Below are 19,664 nucleotides of genomic sequence, written 5' to 3'. Positions count from 1 at the left end.
GAATATTTCCTTGTTGGCACACATTTCTTTACATTAAAACTTGACGTATCAACCTCTAGATTGCTAGGGAGAGACTACCGTAATCAGTGATATAGCTTCTGGGACCGTTGATGATAATGCGGACGTCGGTAACAGAGCAATTAAAACTACATTATACCAGATATAACTTGAAAACAAACAGATTGATGCAGCAACATCACAGCAGCAACAACATCTACATCACAGCAGCAACAACATCAACATCACAGCAGAAACAACATCAGAGCAGCAACAACATCAACATCACAGCAGCAGCAACAACTACATCACAGCAGCAACAACATCAACACCACAGCAGCAACAACATCACAGCAGCAACAACATCACAGCAGCAACAACATCACAGCAGCAACAACATCAACATCACAGCAGCAACAACATCAGAGCAGCAACAACATCTACATCACAGCAGCAACAACATCAACATCACAGCAGCAACAACATCAGAGCAGCAACAACATCAACATCACAGCAGCAGCAACAACTACATCACAGCAGCAACAACATCAACATCACAACAGCAACAACATCACAGCAGCAACAACATCACAGCAGCAACAACATCAACATCACAGCAGCAGCAACATCACAGCAGCAACAACATCAACATCACAGCAGCAACAACATCACAGCAGCAGCAACATCACAGCAGCAACAACATCAACATCACAGCAGCAACAACATCACAGCAGCAGCAACAACATCACAGCAGCAACAACATCAACAATATTACAGCAGCTACAACATCAACATCACAGCAGCAACAACATCAACAATATTACAGCAGCTACAACTTCAACATCACACCAGCAACAACATCAACATCACAGCAGCAGCAACATCAATATCACAGCAGCATCAACATCACAGCAGCAGCAACATCATAGCAGCAGCAACATCAATATCACAGCAGCATCAACATCACAGCAGCAGCAACATCACAGCAGCAACAACATCAACATCACAGCAGCAACAACATCACAGCAGCAGCAACATCACAACAGCATCAACATCACAGCAGCAACAACAACATCACAGCAGCAGCAACAACATCACAGCAGCAACAACATCAACATCACAGCAGCAACAACATCAACAATATTACAGCAGCTACAACATCAACATCACAGCAGCAACAACATCAACATCACAGCAGCAGCAACATCAATATCACAGCAGCATCAACATCACAGCAGCAGCAACATCATAGCAGCAGCAACATCAATATCACAGCAGCATCAACATCACAGCAGCAGCAACACCATCAACGTCACAGCAGCAACAACATCACAGCAGCAGCAACATCACAGCAGCAACAACATCAACATCACAGCAGCAACAACATCACAGCAGCAGCAACAACATCACAGCAGCAACAACATCAACATCACAGCAGCAACAACATCAACAATATTACAGCAGCTACAACTTCAACATCACACCAGCAACAACATCAACATCACAGCAGCAGCAACATCAATATCACAGCAGCATCAACATCACAGCAGCAGCAACATCATAGCAGCAACAACATCACAGCAGCAACATCATCGCAGCAGCAATAACATAAAAGCAGCAAAAACACTACAGCAGCTACAACATCAACATCACAGCAGCAACAACATCAACATCACGGCAACAACAACATCATCAACATCACAGCAATATCAACATAACAGCAGCAGCAACAACATCACAGCAGGCAGCAACAACAACATCATAGCAGCAACAACATCAACATCACAGCAGCAACAACATCAACATCACAGCAGCAACAACATAAACATCAACATCACAGCAGCAACACCATAAACATCACAACAGCAGCAACAACATCACAGCAGCAGCAACATCAACATCACAGCAGCAACAACATCAACATCACAGCAGCAGCAACATTTCAGCAGCTGCAACATCAACATTACAGCAGCAACATCAACTCACAGCAGCAATAACATTACAGCAGCTACAACATCAACATCACAGCAGCAGCAACACCAACAATATTACAGCAGCTACAACATCAACATCACAGCAGCAACAACATCAACATCACGGCAGCAACAACATCAACAACATCACAGCAACATCAACATCACAGCTGCAGCAACAACAACATCATCAACATCACAGCAATATCAACATAACAGCAGCAGCAACAACATCACAGCAGGCAGCAACAACAACATCATAGCAGCAACAACATCAACATCACAGCAGCAACAACATCAACATCACAGCAGCAACAACATAAACATCAACATCACAGCAGCAACACCATAAACATCACAACAGCAGCAACAACATCACAGCAGCAACATCAACATCACAGCAGCAGCAACAACATCACAGCAGCAACAACAACATCACAGCAGCAACAACATCAACATCACAGCAGCAACAACATCAACATCACAGCAGTATCAGCATCAACATCACAGCAGCAACATCAACATCAATATCACAGCAGCAACAACATCAACGTCACAGCAGCAACAACATCAAAGCAGCAACAGCATCAATATAACAGAAGCAACAACATCAACATCACACCAGCAACAACAGTAACATCAACATCACAGCAGCAACAACATTAACATCACACCAGCAACAACATTAACATCAACATCACAGCAGCAACAACAGTAACATCAACATCACAGCAGCAACAACATCAACATCACAGCAGCAACAACATCATCATCATAGCAGCAACAAAATCTTGTAGGTACTTATTATTCAAAAAAAATTATCAGAATTTGCTAAATGAGATATTTTCTAGGGCTATTGTGAAAAAGCAGAGTATGTTAATAAAAGGGACATCTCACTTCAAATTTAGTCTACGATATCGTAGTTCCGGCATGCTATGGGTCGAACGTGTTAAAGTAAGGTCGGGAATATCCTTGGATTTGAAGGGGTACTCTGAAAATCAAACCCGTCTTCTCATTAAAGAGGAGTTTTCTTCTCTAAACACATGCATACTGGTGTACAGGTAAGTCATGGCGTGTTTTTTTAATAACCGCACAATGTTGTATTTTCTAATTCACAATCTGAGATAGATGTATCATAAGGTATGTTAACATACGTATTCGAAAGTGCTGTCTTGTTTTAATCTTACCACTATTCAGTCTTTCCAGTGATAAAAATAAAACCTGCTGCCGGAAAAAAACACTTATGAACGTATTCTAAAAATAGATTCACTTGCCCGTGTTTGAGTTTATTGTGGCTGACCACTGGATTACATTGTGTATTGTAGTGTTTATCAAAAGTTGAATAGTATTGAAGACGCCTTTAGAGACTCAAAATCGGCCGAACACATGATATAAAACATCGAAAATTTTCAATATGGGTTGATTTAAAATGAATGTTAAGTACTCGTGAGTGTATATGTCGCGTGCTTGTCTCTTTCATGTACATTAAAACATGGGTTTACCTGAGGTGTAGTTGTTATCGTATACCGTGGCAGTCGATATCCGATATATAATTTATCAGTGCGTATCAACTCCACAAACACGCCCTTTATAATTCAGTCATTACGCTAGAATGTTACAGATGACATAACTGTTTTGATATTCAATGCATATTTATTTCTAGCAATGTGTTCCTCGGTGATGAAAATGGGAGAGAGACCAGATAATCATGATGAAGACCACCAGCTGATTTACGAATGCAGGTGAGAATGTTGATAATTGTTAATGATTGTTAATAGTTGTTAAATAGCAAACAAAGTCTGGTGTAAAATAGTTAGGACGGTGTATTTACTAAGTCAGACTGGATAAACATATAGTGTAACTATAGTTAGGACGGTGTCTTTATTAAGAATGGATAAACGTCTAGTGTAAATATAGTTAGGACGGTGTCTTTATTAAGAATGGATAAACGTCTAGTGTAAATATAGTTAGGACGTTGTATTAACTCAGACTGGATGAACATCTAGTGTAAATAAAGCTAGGACGGTGTATTGACTCAGTCAAACTTGATAAACGTCTAGTGTAAATATAGTTAGGACAGTGTATTTACTAAGTCAGGCTGAATAAACGTCTAGTGTAAATGTAGTTAGGACGATGTATTTACTCAGTGAGACTTGATCAATGTCTAGTGTAAATATAGTTAGGACGGTGTTTTTACTAAGTCAGGCTGTATAAACGTCTAGTCTAAATATAGTTAGGACGGTGTATTTACTCAGTCAGGCTGGATAAACGTCTAGTGTAAATATAGATAGGACGGTGTATTTACTCAGTCAGGCTGGATAAACGTCTAGTGTAAATATAGTTAGGACGATGTATTTACTCAGTCAGACTTGATAAATGTCTAGTGTAAATATAGTTAGGACGGTGTATTTACTAAGTCTGGATAAACGTGTAGTGTAAATATAGTCAGGACGGTGTCTTTATAAAGACTGGATAAACGTGTAGTGTAAATATAGTTAGGACGGTGTATTTACGAAGTCAGGCTGTATAAACGTCTAGTGTAAATGTAGTTAGGACGATGTATTTACTCAGTCAGGCTGGATAAACGTCTAGTGTAAATATAGTTAGGACGATGTATTTACTCAGTCAGGCTGGATAAACATCTAGTCTAAATATAGTTAGGACGGTGTTTTTACTCAGTCAGGCTGGATAAACGTCTAGTGTAAATATAGATAGGACGGTGTATTTACTCAGTCAGGCTGGATAAACGTCTAGTGTAAATATAGATAGGACGGTGTATTTACTCAGTCAGGCTGGATAAACGTCTAGTGTAAATGTAGTTAGGACGATGTATTTACTCAGTCAGGCTGGATAAACGTCTAGTCTAAATATAGTTAGGACGGTGTATTTACTCAGTCAGGCTGGATAAACGTCTAGTCTAAATATAGTTAGGACGATGTATTTACTAAGTCAGGCTGGATAAACGTCTAGTGTAAATATAGATAGGACGGTGTATTTACTCAGTCAGGCTGGATAAACGTGTAGTGTAAATATAGTTAGGACGATGTATTTACTCAGTCAGACTTGATAAATGTCTAGTGTAAATATAGTTAGGACGGTGTATTTACTAAGTCTGGATAAACGTGTAGTGTAAATATAGTCAGGACGGTGTCTTTATTAAGACTGGATAAACGTGTAGTGTAAATATAGTTAGGACGGTGTATTTACGAAGTCAGGCTGTATAAACGTCTAGTGTAAATGTAGTTAGGACGATGTATTTACTCAGTCAGGCTGGATAAACGTCTAGTCTAAATATAGTTAGGACGGTGTATTTACTCAGTCAGGCTGGATAAACGTCTAGTGTAAATATAGATAGGACGGTGTATTTACTCAGTCAGGCTGGATAAACGTCTAGTGTAAATATAGATAGGACGGTGTATTTACTCAGTCAGGCTGGATAAACGTCTAGTGTAAATATAGTTAGGACGATGTATTTACTAAGTCAGGCTGGATAAACGTCTAGTGTAAATATAGATAGGACGGTGTATTTACTCAGTCAGGCTGGATAAACGTCTAGTGTAAATATAGATAGGACGGTGTATTTACTCAGTGTGGATTAATATATAGTTGTAGGACGGTGTATTTACTAAGTCTGGATAAACGTGTAGTGTAAATATAGTCAGGACGGTGTCTTTATTAAGACTGGATAAACGTGTAGTGTAAATATAGATAGGACGGTGTATTTACTAAGTCAGGCTGGATAAACGTCTAGTGTAAATATAGTTAGGACGGTGTATTTACTAAGTCAGGCTGGATAAACGTCTAGTGTAAATATAGTTAGGACGGTGTATTTACTAAGTCAGGCTGGTTAAAGGTCTAGTGTAAATATAGATAGGACGGTGTATTTACTCAGTCAGATTGGATAAACGTCTAGAGTAAATATTCGGATCCGCGGCAATATTCATAACATATTGGACATGGCAGTGAGTTGTTACGAATCTTAGTGAATGTCCATCAAGCGCTTAAGAAGATAGAAATATACCACAGACCTTGGTTAACTTCAATAAAATCTTCTGAACTATGGAACAGATATGAGTAAATGATAATAAGCTTGATTAATTTTATATATTACATGAAATAAAAAAACATCTTTTATGTATAAAAACAGTTAAAAATTCAAAATGCTTTTACAAGTTCGAAGGTGTTACGTCGAACAATTAATTCAATTTGGAGTTGAACACTTACTTAATATATAATTTTCACGTTTTTGTTCATTCGAACGGTGGCACGGTTTAAGATATACACATTTCACGTTTGATTTAAACATATTTTATTTGTACAAAGTATACAAGCAGGATTGGGCACAAGTTTTCTAACTTATATAAAGCCCTTTCCTATAAAATTTTACATAATACATATTAGCAAGACAAGACGACATGTTTAAATACAATTATAATATACGAAAAAAACGAGAGAGAGAGAGAGAGAGAGAGAGAGAGAGAGAGAGAGAGAGAGAGAGAGAGAGAGAGAGAGAGAGAGAGAGAGAGAGAGAGAGAGAGAGAGAGAGAGAGAGAGAGAGAAGAGAGAGTTTAAATAACTTCATGTAGAGCGGTCTCTCCTGATACAAACAACACAAGTAAAAATACAAAACGCTTTTCATAACTTTCAAACTTTTCTACAGTTCATCACATCCCGTGCGAATATCGCTTTCTCCTGGCATCCGGGTCCTTCATAAAAAAAAAAAAAAAAACGTCACCACTTGTGTCGGAGCAAGGAGTGACCAAATATTTTTACATTTATCACGGAAGGAGATAGAGGGAGGTAGATAGAGAGATAAAGATCAAAATCTGTTTGAATTAAGTATATATTGCTGAGTGATTTGACATATTTTTACATTATCTTCATATGAGGAGATAATACTACCATGTAGGAGTAACTGCAGGTCTAGAGGGATAAAATTATTTAGTTCTCGGTACAGAATGGCTCTCTGGTCCGAATAAATATTACAAACAAAAAAATAGTGGTAAGTATCTTCAACAGGGTGTCCACATTGACAGAAACGATGATCTATTAGATTGGATCTGAAAAGATCATTATTTAAGGTACTGGATTTATTTCTTAACCTAGCGTGTAGTATATTAGCCTTACGACTACCAAGCAAATAATAATATGGAACTAGTGTAGTGGGTCGAAGAGAATGTTTAAAGATAGAGTAAGAAACACTTTGTCTAAGTTCAAGTTCAAGTTGGTTCCAAAGTCGGATAGTGGAAGGAAAGAAAGATAAGTTTGTTAGTTGTAGTCTGAAATTTAGTAAAGAATAATTTTGTGCATTACGGAGGTTATATTGTGAATTTTCATATACTAAAGGGGGCAATAGAGTAGACAGATAATTTGGAGTGAGATTATTAACTATTTTGTAGAAAAGCTGTAGTTTTCTTCTAGTGCGTCTTTCTGATAATGGTTCTAGACCACTCTCAGAATACAGTGATTCTCTACTGGTATAAGAGGGTAAACCAGTGATAATTCTGATAGATTCTAACTGAAGTTTTTCTAGTTTGTCTGCATCACTGAGAGAACACCCATCCCAAACTTCACAACAGTATTCTAATAATGGAAGTATATAAGCCTTATAGATTTTGACTAAAGTTTGTCTATTTAACATGTATTTTAATTTACGTAGGATACTTACCTGTTTAGATGCATCTTTACAAATGTTTTCTATATGTTTACCCCATTTACAATTCTCATCTAAAGTTACACCTAGATGTTTATGATGTTCAACAAAATCGACACTCACATTATTAAATTTAATATCTATGACATGATCATGCTCTATGTTTGAAATAAGTAAGGCTTCCGTTTTTAGGGGATTAAATTTTACAAGCCACTTTTCTGCCCAATGTTGAATTTTAGCTAGGTCGTTATTAATTTTGGTTTCAATGTCCAAAAAGGAAGTACCGGAACATAATAATGAAGTATCATCGGCAAACAGTTTAGAAAGACTTTCAAGGTTATCAGCTATATCATTTATATACAAAATAAAGAGTAAGGGGCCTAATACTGAACCTTGTGGAACACCTGAACTTGTAGATTTAACGGAAGACTTACTATTTCCTACACAAACTTGCTGTTTTCTGTTACTGACATAGTTCAGCCAAACTAAAAGTTTTCCACATATACCATGATTTTCTAATTTCACATTCAGTCCCTTGTGCCATACCCTGTCGAACGCCTTAGAAATATCACAAAAAACTAAACATGTTGACTCAAAATTTATCATATTTTCACATAATGTATGATAAATTTCAATAATTTGATGAACAGTAGAATGAACAGGCTGGAAACCTGACTGGTATTTAAAAATCAAAGAATTATCAAGTAAAAAGTTATTTAGATATTTTACAACCAAACGTTCAAAAACTTTGCCAAGAGTACTGAGAAGAGCTATTGGTCTATAATTAGAAGACTCATTTTTATTCCCTTTTTTGTATAATGGCATAATTAAAGCTAGTTTCCATTGTGACGGAAAGATACCAGTATCCAAGGAAGATCTAAAAATTAGAGATAATGGATATGCTATCGACTCTGCAGTATTTTTTAACATAATGTGACTTATTGTATCACTGCCAACAGCTTTATTAACATGTAAAGATTTTAGAATGTCAGTAATGTCGTCTAATTGAAATGGTATATCTGATAGAGTAGCGTCCGTCCGTAGCTCTATTTCTGGTATGTCAACGTCAGTATCGTCAATGGTAGAAATGGAAACAAAGTAATCATTTAGAATATTGGCTTTACCTTCATCTGTCATTTCAAGAATTCCAAAATTGCTAATAAGGGGAGGTATGTTATTTGTTGAGTCAGATGTTTTTAGAAGTCTGCGGACAATTTTCCAAAAATTTCTGGGGTTCGAGTCAGAATAACGATCTAAAATATCATTTATGTCCGCATAGAAATTTTCTTTAGTACGTTTCTTTAAATTATTAACATGATTACGTTGTTTCCGGAAGTTAGTCAGATTGCCTGGAGTGCGGTTAGTTTTAAATTTTTTTAGTAGTCTGTTTCTTTTCCTAATTTCACGTCGTAATTCCGAATTGAACCAGGGCTTGTCGTTTGGTCGGATAGTAACAGTTTTTGTCGGTATGCATTCCCTGGCAATGTCTAGGTATCTGTTTGTAAATGATTCACACATATCATCCGGGGAATGCGACGTCGTAAATAAATCTAACCAGTCAGTGTCGTTTAGTTTGTCATTAAAAAGTTCAAAATTTGCTTCTCTATAACAAGTAATTTTGCGTTCATATGCCCTTTTAACAGCAGTCTCAACAGTCAGTTCAACAGATGTCGCTTTATGGTCAGAAAGGCCGCTATCTATGTCAATTACGTCAGAAAAATTAGAAATACACGTGTCGGAGAGAAAAATTGGGTCAAGTAGTGTAGCAGTCGTGCGTCCAATGCGTGTCGGGCTGTCAATAACGTTGGTCAGGTAAAAAGAGTGAACAATGTCAGTAAGTGCATGTGTGTTTTCTATGGTCAGGAGATCAACGTTAATGTCACCAACAACAACTATATGCGTAGTTTCATGAAAAGCGGATTCTAGAGAAAGTCGAAAGTGATTCCAAAAGGCGTGTGAGATATTCGGAGGTCTATATAAAGTACACAACAAGTATTTCTTCCTTGGAAACTGGATCTCCGTCCAAATAACTTCACCCACCCGAAATTCTAAATCAGCTCTACGACGGGTGCACAAGAGCCTGGATGTGTATACAGCTATACCCCCACCCGGAGATCCCCTATCCTTACGGTATAATTCATAACCATCTAAGAGTACGTCAGCATCCGCTATAGATGTATCAAGGTGAGTCTCAGTGACACAGACAATATCAAAATCAGATGTCAAATTTTCTAATTGAGATAATTTATTCCTCAAACTACGGATGTTAAGGTGAAAGATAGATACATCGTTATTTTCAGAGGGGCCAGGGTTAGGATGGATATCATTACAGACTAGTAGAAGGAGATGCAGTATTATCAGGAAACATGAATTATCAGTTATACAAGAAAGAAGGACATGAAAGAAACAGCACAATCTTGTTAAGATAAATATCACTCTAAACCTGAAGTCATTAAAACACTTAAACATATTTATATAGATGAAAAACTTTTGTGAAATAGGTATACCGGTGATACGAAGATAGAAACAACCGATAGCCGCCCGATACTGGGCTAGATCATTACCCTTGATCGTCAAACAATAACTTAAACATCGAGAGGCCATCGGTCAAATAAACCACAGTTAAATTAAACATGTAATTGTCAAAACACTCAGTCTTAAGGGATGATATATATAGGTCGTGACAGGAAAGGTGAAAGGTGAGAAAGAAGAAAATATAGAGAAAGGACACATAAACAAAACACCTAAGTATTCTTATGTGGAATGTCATAATAGCATTGATGGAGAGGAAAAATAGAAAATGGTGAAGTACCTAGATTTGTTATAGAATAATTCTATAAAACAATATGAAAATTCTTTAGTCACTAAGTGAATATAGCTTTCTTTAAAATGAATTTCTATGTACAATAATATGATTCCATCTAGACATGAAAATATTACAGAAAGTGGAAATATTACCAGACTTGCACACAGACACACTTACACGAAACCACACACATGCATACCCTATACACTGATAAGGACAATTTACAGAAGTATTCATACAGGCACACAAGTAAAAATACACATGTAAAAAATAAACACATACAGCAACAGGAACTATGTACAAAAATATGCAAATTCATTGCATAGATCAAAATGACAATACATGTACAAAAATATCTTATCGGTATACTACACACTATATGTCGATAAACATATAAATTACTGTGTAACCATGTAAATACCTGGTGTTTTAACACACAATTACAATGCAGCCATGTAAATACCTAATGTATAAACATATAATTACTGTTTAACCAATAAATACTTGATGTATAAACATGTAACTACTATGTAACCATGTAAATATCTGATATAAGAAAACATGTAATTACTCTGTAATAACTGATATTTAAACATGTCATTACTATTAGAGCCATGTAAATACCTGATGTATAAACATGTGATTACTGTGTAACTGTGTTATCATGTGAGTACCTCCTATATCAGCATGTTATTACTGGATAACCATGTAAATATTGGATGAATAAACATGAAATTACTGTAAAACCATTTGATATAACATAAATCAACTTGCAATTACTGGATAACAAATTAATTACCTGATGTTTCAACATGTAATTACTGTTTAAATATCCAAATACATCTTGTAACAACATGAAATTAATGTATAACCATTCAAATACCTGATGTATTAACATGCAGTTGCTGTGTAACCATGTAAATACCTGATAAATAAACATGTAGTTACTGATTAAACATCTAAACTCATCTTGTAAAAACATGAAATTTATGTATGACCATTTAAATACCTGATATATCAACATGTGATTTCTGTGAACCATGTATATACCTGATATATTCACTTGTAATTACCGTGAACCATGTAAATACCTGATATATTTACTTGTAATTACCGTGAACCATGTAAATACCTGATATATTCACATGTAATTACTGTGAACCATGTAAATACCTGATATATTCACTTGTAATTACTGTGAACCATGTAAATACCTGATATATATTCACATGTAATTACTGTGAACCATGTAAATACCTGATATATTCACATGTAATTACTGTGAACCATGTAAATACGTGATATATTCACATGTAATTACTGTGAACCATGTAAATACCTGATATATTCACATGTAATTATTCACTGTAATTACTGCAAATACCTGATATATTTACTTGTAATTACTGTGAACCATGCAAATACCTGATATATTCACATGTAATTACTGTGAACCATGTAAATACCTGATATATTCACTTGTAATTACTATGAACCATGTGATTTCAAATACCTGATATATTCACATGTAATTACTGTGAACCATGTAAATACCTGATATTTCACTTGTAATTACTGTGAACCATGTAAATACCTGATATATTCACTGTAATTACTAACCATGTAAATACCTATATTTACTTGTAATTACTGATATATCAACATGTAATTCTGTGAACCATGTAAATACCTGATATATTCACATGTAATTACTGTGTAACCATGTAAATACCTGATATATTCATGTAATTACTGATTAAACATCTAAAATCATATTGTAAAAACATGAAATTTATGTAACCATTTAAATACCTGATATATCAACATGTAATTTCTGTGAACCATGTAAATACCTGATATATTCACTTGTAATTACTGTGAACCATGTAAATACCTGATATATTCACTTGTAATTACTGTGAACCATGTAAATACCTGATATATTCACATGTAATTACTGTGAACCATGTAATATATTCACTTACTGTGAACCATGTAAATACCTGATATATTCACATGTAATTACTGTGAACCATGTGAATACCAGATATATTCACATGTAATTACTGTGAACCATGCAAATACCTGATATATTCACATGTTATTACTGTGAACCATGTAAATACCTGATATATTCACTTGTAATTACTGTGAACCATGTAAATACCTGATATATTCACATGTAATTACTGTGAACCATGTAAATACCTGATATATTCACATGTAATTACTGTGAACCATATATGATATATTCACATGTAATTACTGTGAACCATGTAAATACCTGATATATTCACATGTAATTACTGTGAACCATGTAAATACCTGATATATTCACATGTAATTACTGTGAACCATGTAAATACCTGATATATTCACATGTAATTACTGTGAACCATGTAAATACATGATATATTCACATGTAATTACTGTGAACCATGTGAATACCAGATATATTCACATGTAATTACTGTGAACCATGCAAATACCTGATATATTCACATGTAATTACTGTGAACCATGCAAATACCTGATATTGTAATTACTGTGACATGATATATACTGTGAACCATGTAAATACCTATATATTCACATGTAATTACTGTGAACCATGCAAATACCTGATATATTCACATGTAATTACTGTGAACCATGCAAATACCTGATATATTCACTGTAATTACTGTGAACCATGTAATACCTGATATATTCACATGTAATTACTGTGAACCATGTGAATACCTGATATATTCACATGTAATTACTGTGAACCATGTAAATACCACATGTAATGTGAACCATGTAAATACCTGATATATTCACATGTAATTACTGTGAACCATGTAAATACCTGATATATTCACATGTAATTACTGTGAACCATGCAAATACCTGATATATTTACTTGTAATTACTGTGAACCATGCAAATACCTGATATATTCACTTGTAATTACTGTGAACCATGCAAATACCTGATATATTCACATGTAATTACTGTGAACCATGCAAATACCTGATATATTCACATGTAATTACTGTGAACCATGTAAATACCTGATATATTTACTTGTAATTACTGTGAACCATGTAAATACCTGATATATTCACATGTAATTACTGTGAACCATGTAAATACAAATAAATGCGTCTTTCTGATAATGGTTCTAGACCACTCTCAGAATACAGTGATTCTCTACTGGTATAAGAGGGTAAACCAGTGATAATTCTGATAGATTCTAACTGAAGTTTTTCTAGTTTGTCTGCATCACTGAGAGAACACCCATCCCAAACTTCACAACAGTATTCTAATAATGGAAGTATATAAGCCTTATAGATTTTGACTAAAGTTTGTCTATTTAACATGTATTTTAATTTACGTAGGATACTTACCTGTTTAGATGCATCTTTACAAATGTTTTCTATATGTTTACCCCATTTACAATTCTCATCTAAAGTTACACCTAGATGTTTATGATGTTCAACAAAATCGACACTCACATTATTAAATTTAATATCTATGACATGATCATGCTCTATGTTTGAAATAAGTAAGGCTTCCGTTTTTAGGGGATTAAATTTTACAAGCCACTTTTCTGCCCAATGTTGAATTTTAGCTAGGTCGTTATTAATTTTGGTTTCAATGTCCAAAAAGGAAGTACCGGAACATAATAATGAAGTATCATCGGCAAACAGTTTAGAAAGACTTTCAAGGTTATCAGCTATATCATTTATATACAAAATAAAGAGTAAGGGGCCTAATACTGAACCTTGTGGAACACCTGAACTTGTAGATTTAACGGAAGACTTACTATTTCCTACACAAACTTGCTGTTTTCTGTTACTGACATAGTTCAGCCAAACTAAAAGTTTTCCACATATACCATGATTTTCTAATTTCACATTCAGTCCCTTGTGCCATACCCTGTCGAACGCCTTAGAAATATCACAAAAAACTAAACATGTTGACTCAAAATTTATCATATTTTCACATAATGTATGATAAATTTCAATAATTTGATGAACAGTAGAATGAACAGGCTGGAAACCTGACTGGTATTTAAAAATCAAAGAATTATCAAGTAAAAAGTTATTTAGATATTTTACAACCAAACGTTCAAAAACTTTGCCAAGAGTACTGAGAAGAGCTATTGGTCTATAATTAGAAGACTCATTTTTATTCCCTTTTTTGTATAATGGCATAATTAAAGCTAGTTTCCATTGTGACGGAAAGATACCAGTATCCAAGGAAGATCTAAAAATTAGAGATAATGGATATGCTATCGACTCTGCAGTATTTTTTAACATAATGTGACTTATTGTATCACTGCCAACAGCTTTATTAACATGTAAAGATTTTAGAATGTCAGTAATGTCGTCTAATTGAAATGGTATATCTGATAGAGTAGCGTCCGTCCGTAGCTCTATTTCTGGTATGTCAACGTCAGTATCGTCAATGGTAGAAATGGAAACAAAGTAATCATTTAGAATATTGGCTTTACCTTCATCTGTCATTTCAAGAATTCCAAAATTGCTAATAAGGGGAGGTATGTTATTTGTTGAGTCAGATGTTTTTAGAAGTCTGCGGACAATTTTCCAAAAATTTCTGGGGTTCGAGTCAGAATAACGATCTAAAATATCATTTATGTCCGCATAGAAATTTTCTTTAGTACGTTTCTTTAAATTATTAACATGATTACGTTGTTTCCGGAAGTTAGTCAGATTGCCTGGAGTGCGGTTAGTTTTAAATTTTTTTAGTAGTCTGTTTCTTTTCCTAATTTCACGTCGTAATTCCGAATTGAACCAGGGCTTGTCGTTTGGTCGGATAGTAACAGTTTTTGTCGGTATGCATTCCCTGGCAATGTCTAGGTATCTGTTTGTAAATGATTCACACATATCATCCGGGGAATGCGACGTCGTAAATAAATCTAACCAGTCAGTGTCGTTTAGTTTGTCATTAAAAAGTTCAAAATTTGCTTCTCTATAACAAGTAATTTTGCGTTCATATGCCCTTTTAACAGCAGTCTCAACAGTCAGTTCAACATATGTCGCTTTATGGTCAGAAAGGCCGCTATCTATGTCAATTACGTCAGAAAAATTAGAAATACACGTGTCGGAGAGAAAAATTGGGTCAAGTAGTGTAGCAGTCGTGCGTCCAATGCGTGTCGGGCTGTCAATAACGTTGGTCAGGTAAAAAGAGTGAACAATGTCAGTAAGTGCATGTGTGTTTTCTATGGTCAGGAGATCAACGTTAATGTCACCAACAACAACTATATGCGTAGTTTCATGAAAAGCGGATTCTAGAGAAAGTCGAAAGTGATTCCAAAAGGCGTGTGAGATATTCGGAGGTCTATATAAAGTACACAACAAGTATTTCTTCCTTGGAAACTGGATCTCCGTCCAAATAACTTCACCCACCCGAAATTCTAAATCAGCTCTACGACGGGTGCACAAGAGCCTGGATGTGTATACAGCTATACCCCCACCCGGAGATCCCCTATCCTTACGGTATAATTCATAACCATCTAAGAGTACGTCAGCATCCGCTATAGATGTATCAAGGTGAGTCTCAGTGACACAGACAATATCAAAATCAGATGTCAAATTTTCTAATTGAGATAATTTATTCCTCAAACTACGGATGTTAAGGTGAAAGATAGATACATCGTTATTTTCAGAGGGGCCAGGGTTAGGATGGATATCATTACAGACTAGTAGAAGGAGATGCAGTATTATCAGGAAACATGAATTATCAGTTATACAAGGAAGAAGGACATGAAAGAAACAGCACAATCTTGTTAAGATAAATATCACTCTAAACCTGAAGTCATTAAAACACTTAAACATATTTATATAGATGAAAAACTTTTGTGAAATAGGTATACCGGTGATACGAAGATAGAAACAACCGATAGCCGCCCGATACTGGGCTAGATCATTACCCTTGATCGTCAAACAATAACTTAAACATCGAGAGGCCATCGGTCAAATAAACCACAGTTAAATTAAACATGTAATTGTCAAAACACTCAGTCTTAAGGGATGATATATATAGGTCGTGACAGGAAAGGTGAAAGGTGAGAAAGAAGAAAATATAGAGAAAGGACACATAAACAAAACACCTAAGTATTCTTATGTGGAATGTCATAATAGCATTGATGGAGAGGAAAAATAGAAAATGGTGAAGTACCTAGATTTGTTATAGAATAATTCTATAAAACAATATGAAAATTCTTTAGTCACTAAGTGAATATAGCTTTCTTTAAAATGAATTTCTATGTACAATAATATGATTCCATCTAGACATGAAAATATTACAGAAAGTGGAAATATTACCAGACTTGCACACAGACACACTTACACGAAACCACACACATGCATACCCTATACACTGATAAGGACAATTTACAGAAGTATTCATACAGGCACACAAGTAAAAATACACATGTAAAAAATAAACACATACAGCAACAGGAACTATGTACAAAAATATGCAAATTCATTGCATAGATCAAAATGACAATACATGTACAAAAATATCTTATCGGTATACTACACACTATATGTCGATAAACATATAAATTACTGTGTAACCATGTAAATACCTGGTGTTTTAACACACAATTACAATGCAGCCATGTAAATACCTAATGTATAAACATATAATTACTGTTTAACCAATAAATACTTGATGTATAAACATGTAACTACTATGTAACCATGTAAATATCTGATATAAGAAAACATGTAATTACTCTGTAATAACTGATATTTAAACATGTCATTACTATTAGAGCCATGTAAATACCTGATGTATAAACATGTGATTACTGTGTAACTGTGTTATCATGTGAGTACCTCCTATATCAGCATGTTATTACTGGATAACCATGTAAATATTGGATGAATAAACATGAAATTACTGTAAAACCATTTGATATAACATAAATCAACTTGCAATTACTGGATAACAAATTAATTACCTGATGTTTCAACATGTAATTACTGTTTAAATATCCAAATACATCTTGTAACAACATGAAATTAATGTATAACCATTCAAATACCTGATGTATTAACATGCAGTTGCTGTGTAACCATGTAAATACCTGATAAATAAACATGTAGTTACTGATTAAACATCTAAACTCATCTTGTAAAAACATGAAATTTATGTATGACCATTTAAATACCTGATATATCAACATGTGATTTCTGTGAACCATGTATATACCTGATATATTCACTTGTAATTACCGTGAACCATGTAAATACCTGATATATTTACTTGTAATTACCGTGAACCATGTAAATACCTGATATATTCACATGTAATTACTGTGAACCATGTAAATACCTGATATATTCACTTGTAATTACTGTGAACCATGTAAATACCTGATATATTCACATGTAATTACTGTGAACCATGTAAATACCTGATATATTCACTTGTAATTACTGTGAACCATGCAAATACCTGATATATTCACATGTAATTACTGTGAACCATGTAAATACCTGATATATTCACATGTAATTACTGTGAACCATGCAAATACCTGATATATTTACTTGTAATTACTGTGAACCATGCAAATACCTGATATATTCACATGTAATTACTGTGAACCATGCAAATACCTGATATATTTACTTGTAATTACTATGAACCATGCAAATACCTGATATATTCACATGTAATTACTGTGAACCATGTAAATACCTGATATATTCACTTGTAATTACTGTGAACCATGTAAATACCTGATATATTCACTTGTAATTACTGTGAACCATGTAAATACCTGATATATCAACATGTGATTTCTGTGAACCATGTAAATACCTGATATATTCACATGTAATTACTGTGTAACCATGTAAATGCCTGATAAATAAACATGTAATTACTGATTAAACATCTAAAATCATCTTGTAAAAACATGAAATTTATGTATGACCATTTAAATACCTGATATATCAACTTGTGATTTCTGTGAACCATGTAAATACCTGATATATTCACTTGTAATTACCGTGTAACCATGTAAATACCTGATATATTCACATGTAATTACTGTGAACCATGTAAATACCTGATATATTCACTAATTAACCATGTGACTGTACCTGATATATTCACATGAATTACATGTAAATACCTGATATATTCACATGTAATTACTGTGAACCATGTAAATACCTGATATATTCACTTGTAATTACTGTGAACCATGTAAATACCTGATATATTCACATGTAATTACTGTGATACCATGCAAATACCTGATATATTCACATGTAATTACCGTGAACCATGTAAATACCTGATATATTCACCTGTGAACCATGTAAATACCTGATATATTCACATGTAATTATTGTGAACCATGTAAATACCTGATATATTCACATGTAATTACCGTGAACCATGTAAATACCTGATATATTTACTTGTAATTACATGTAATTACTGTGAACCATGCATAATTCACTTGTAATTACTGTGAACCATGCAAATACCTGATATATTCACATGTAATTACTGTGATATATATATTCACATGTAATTACTGTGAACCATGTAAATACCTGATATATTCACATGTAATTACTGTGAACCATGTAAATATATTCACATGATATATTCACATGTAATTACTGTGAACCATGCAAATACCTGATATATTCACATGTAATTACTGTGAACCATGTAAATACCTGTATATATTCACATGTAATTATTGTGAACCATGTAAATACCTGATATATTCACATGTAATTACTGTGAACCATGATATATTTACTAATTACTGTGAACCATGATATATATATTCACATGTAATTACTGTAATTACTGTATATTTACTTGAACCATGCAAATACCTGATATATTCACATGTAATTACTGTGAACCATGTAAATACCTGATATATTCACATGTAATTACTGTGAACCATGCAAATACCTGATATATTCACATGTAATATATTCTGTGAACCATGCAAATACCTGATATATTCACATGTAATTACTGTGAACCATGCATATATACATGATATATTCACATGTAATTACTGTGAACCATGCAAATACCTGATATATTCCATGATATATTCACATGTAATTACTGTGAACCATGTAAATACCTGATATATTCACATTGTAATCACTGTGAACCATGTAAATACCTGATATATTCACATGTAATTACTGTGAACCATGTAAATACC

This window comes from Ylistrum balloti, unplaced genomic scaffold, assembly GCF_031769215.1.
Source record: "Ylistrum balloti isolate Yb309-2 unplaced genomic scaffold, AGI_CSIRO_Ybal_v1 Utg371012, whole genome shotgun sequence".
In the NCBI taxonomy this organism is placed as follows: Eukaryota; Metazoa; Mollusca; class Bivalvia; order Pectinida; family Pectinidae; genus Ylistrum; species Ylistrum balloti.
This window is presented reverse-complemented; position numbering follows the sequence as displayed.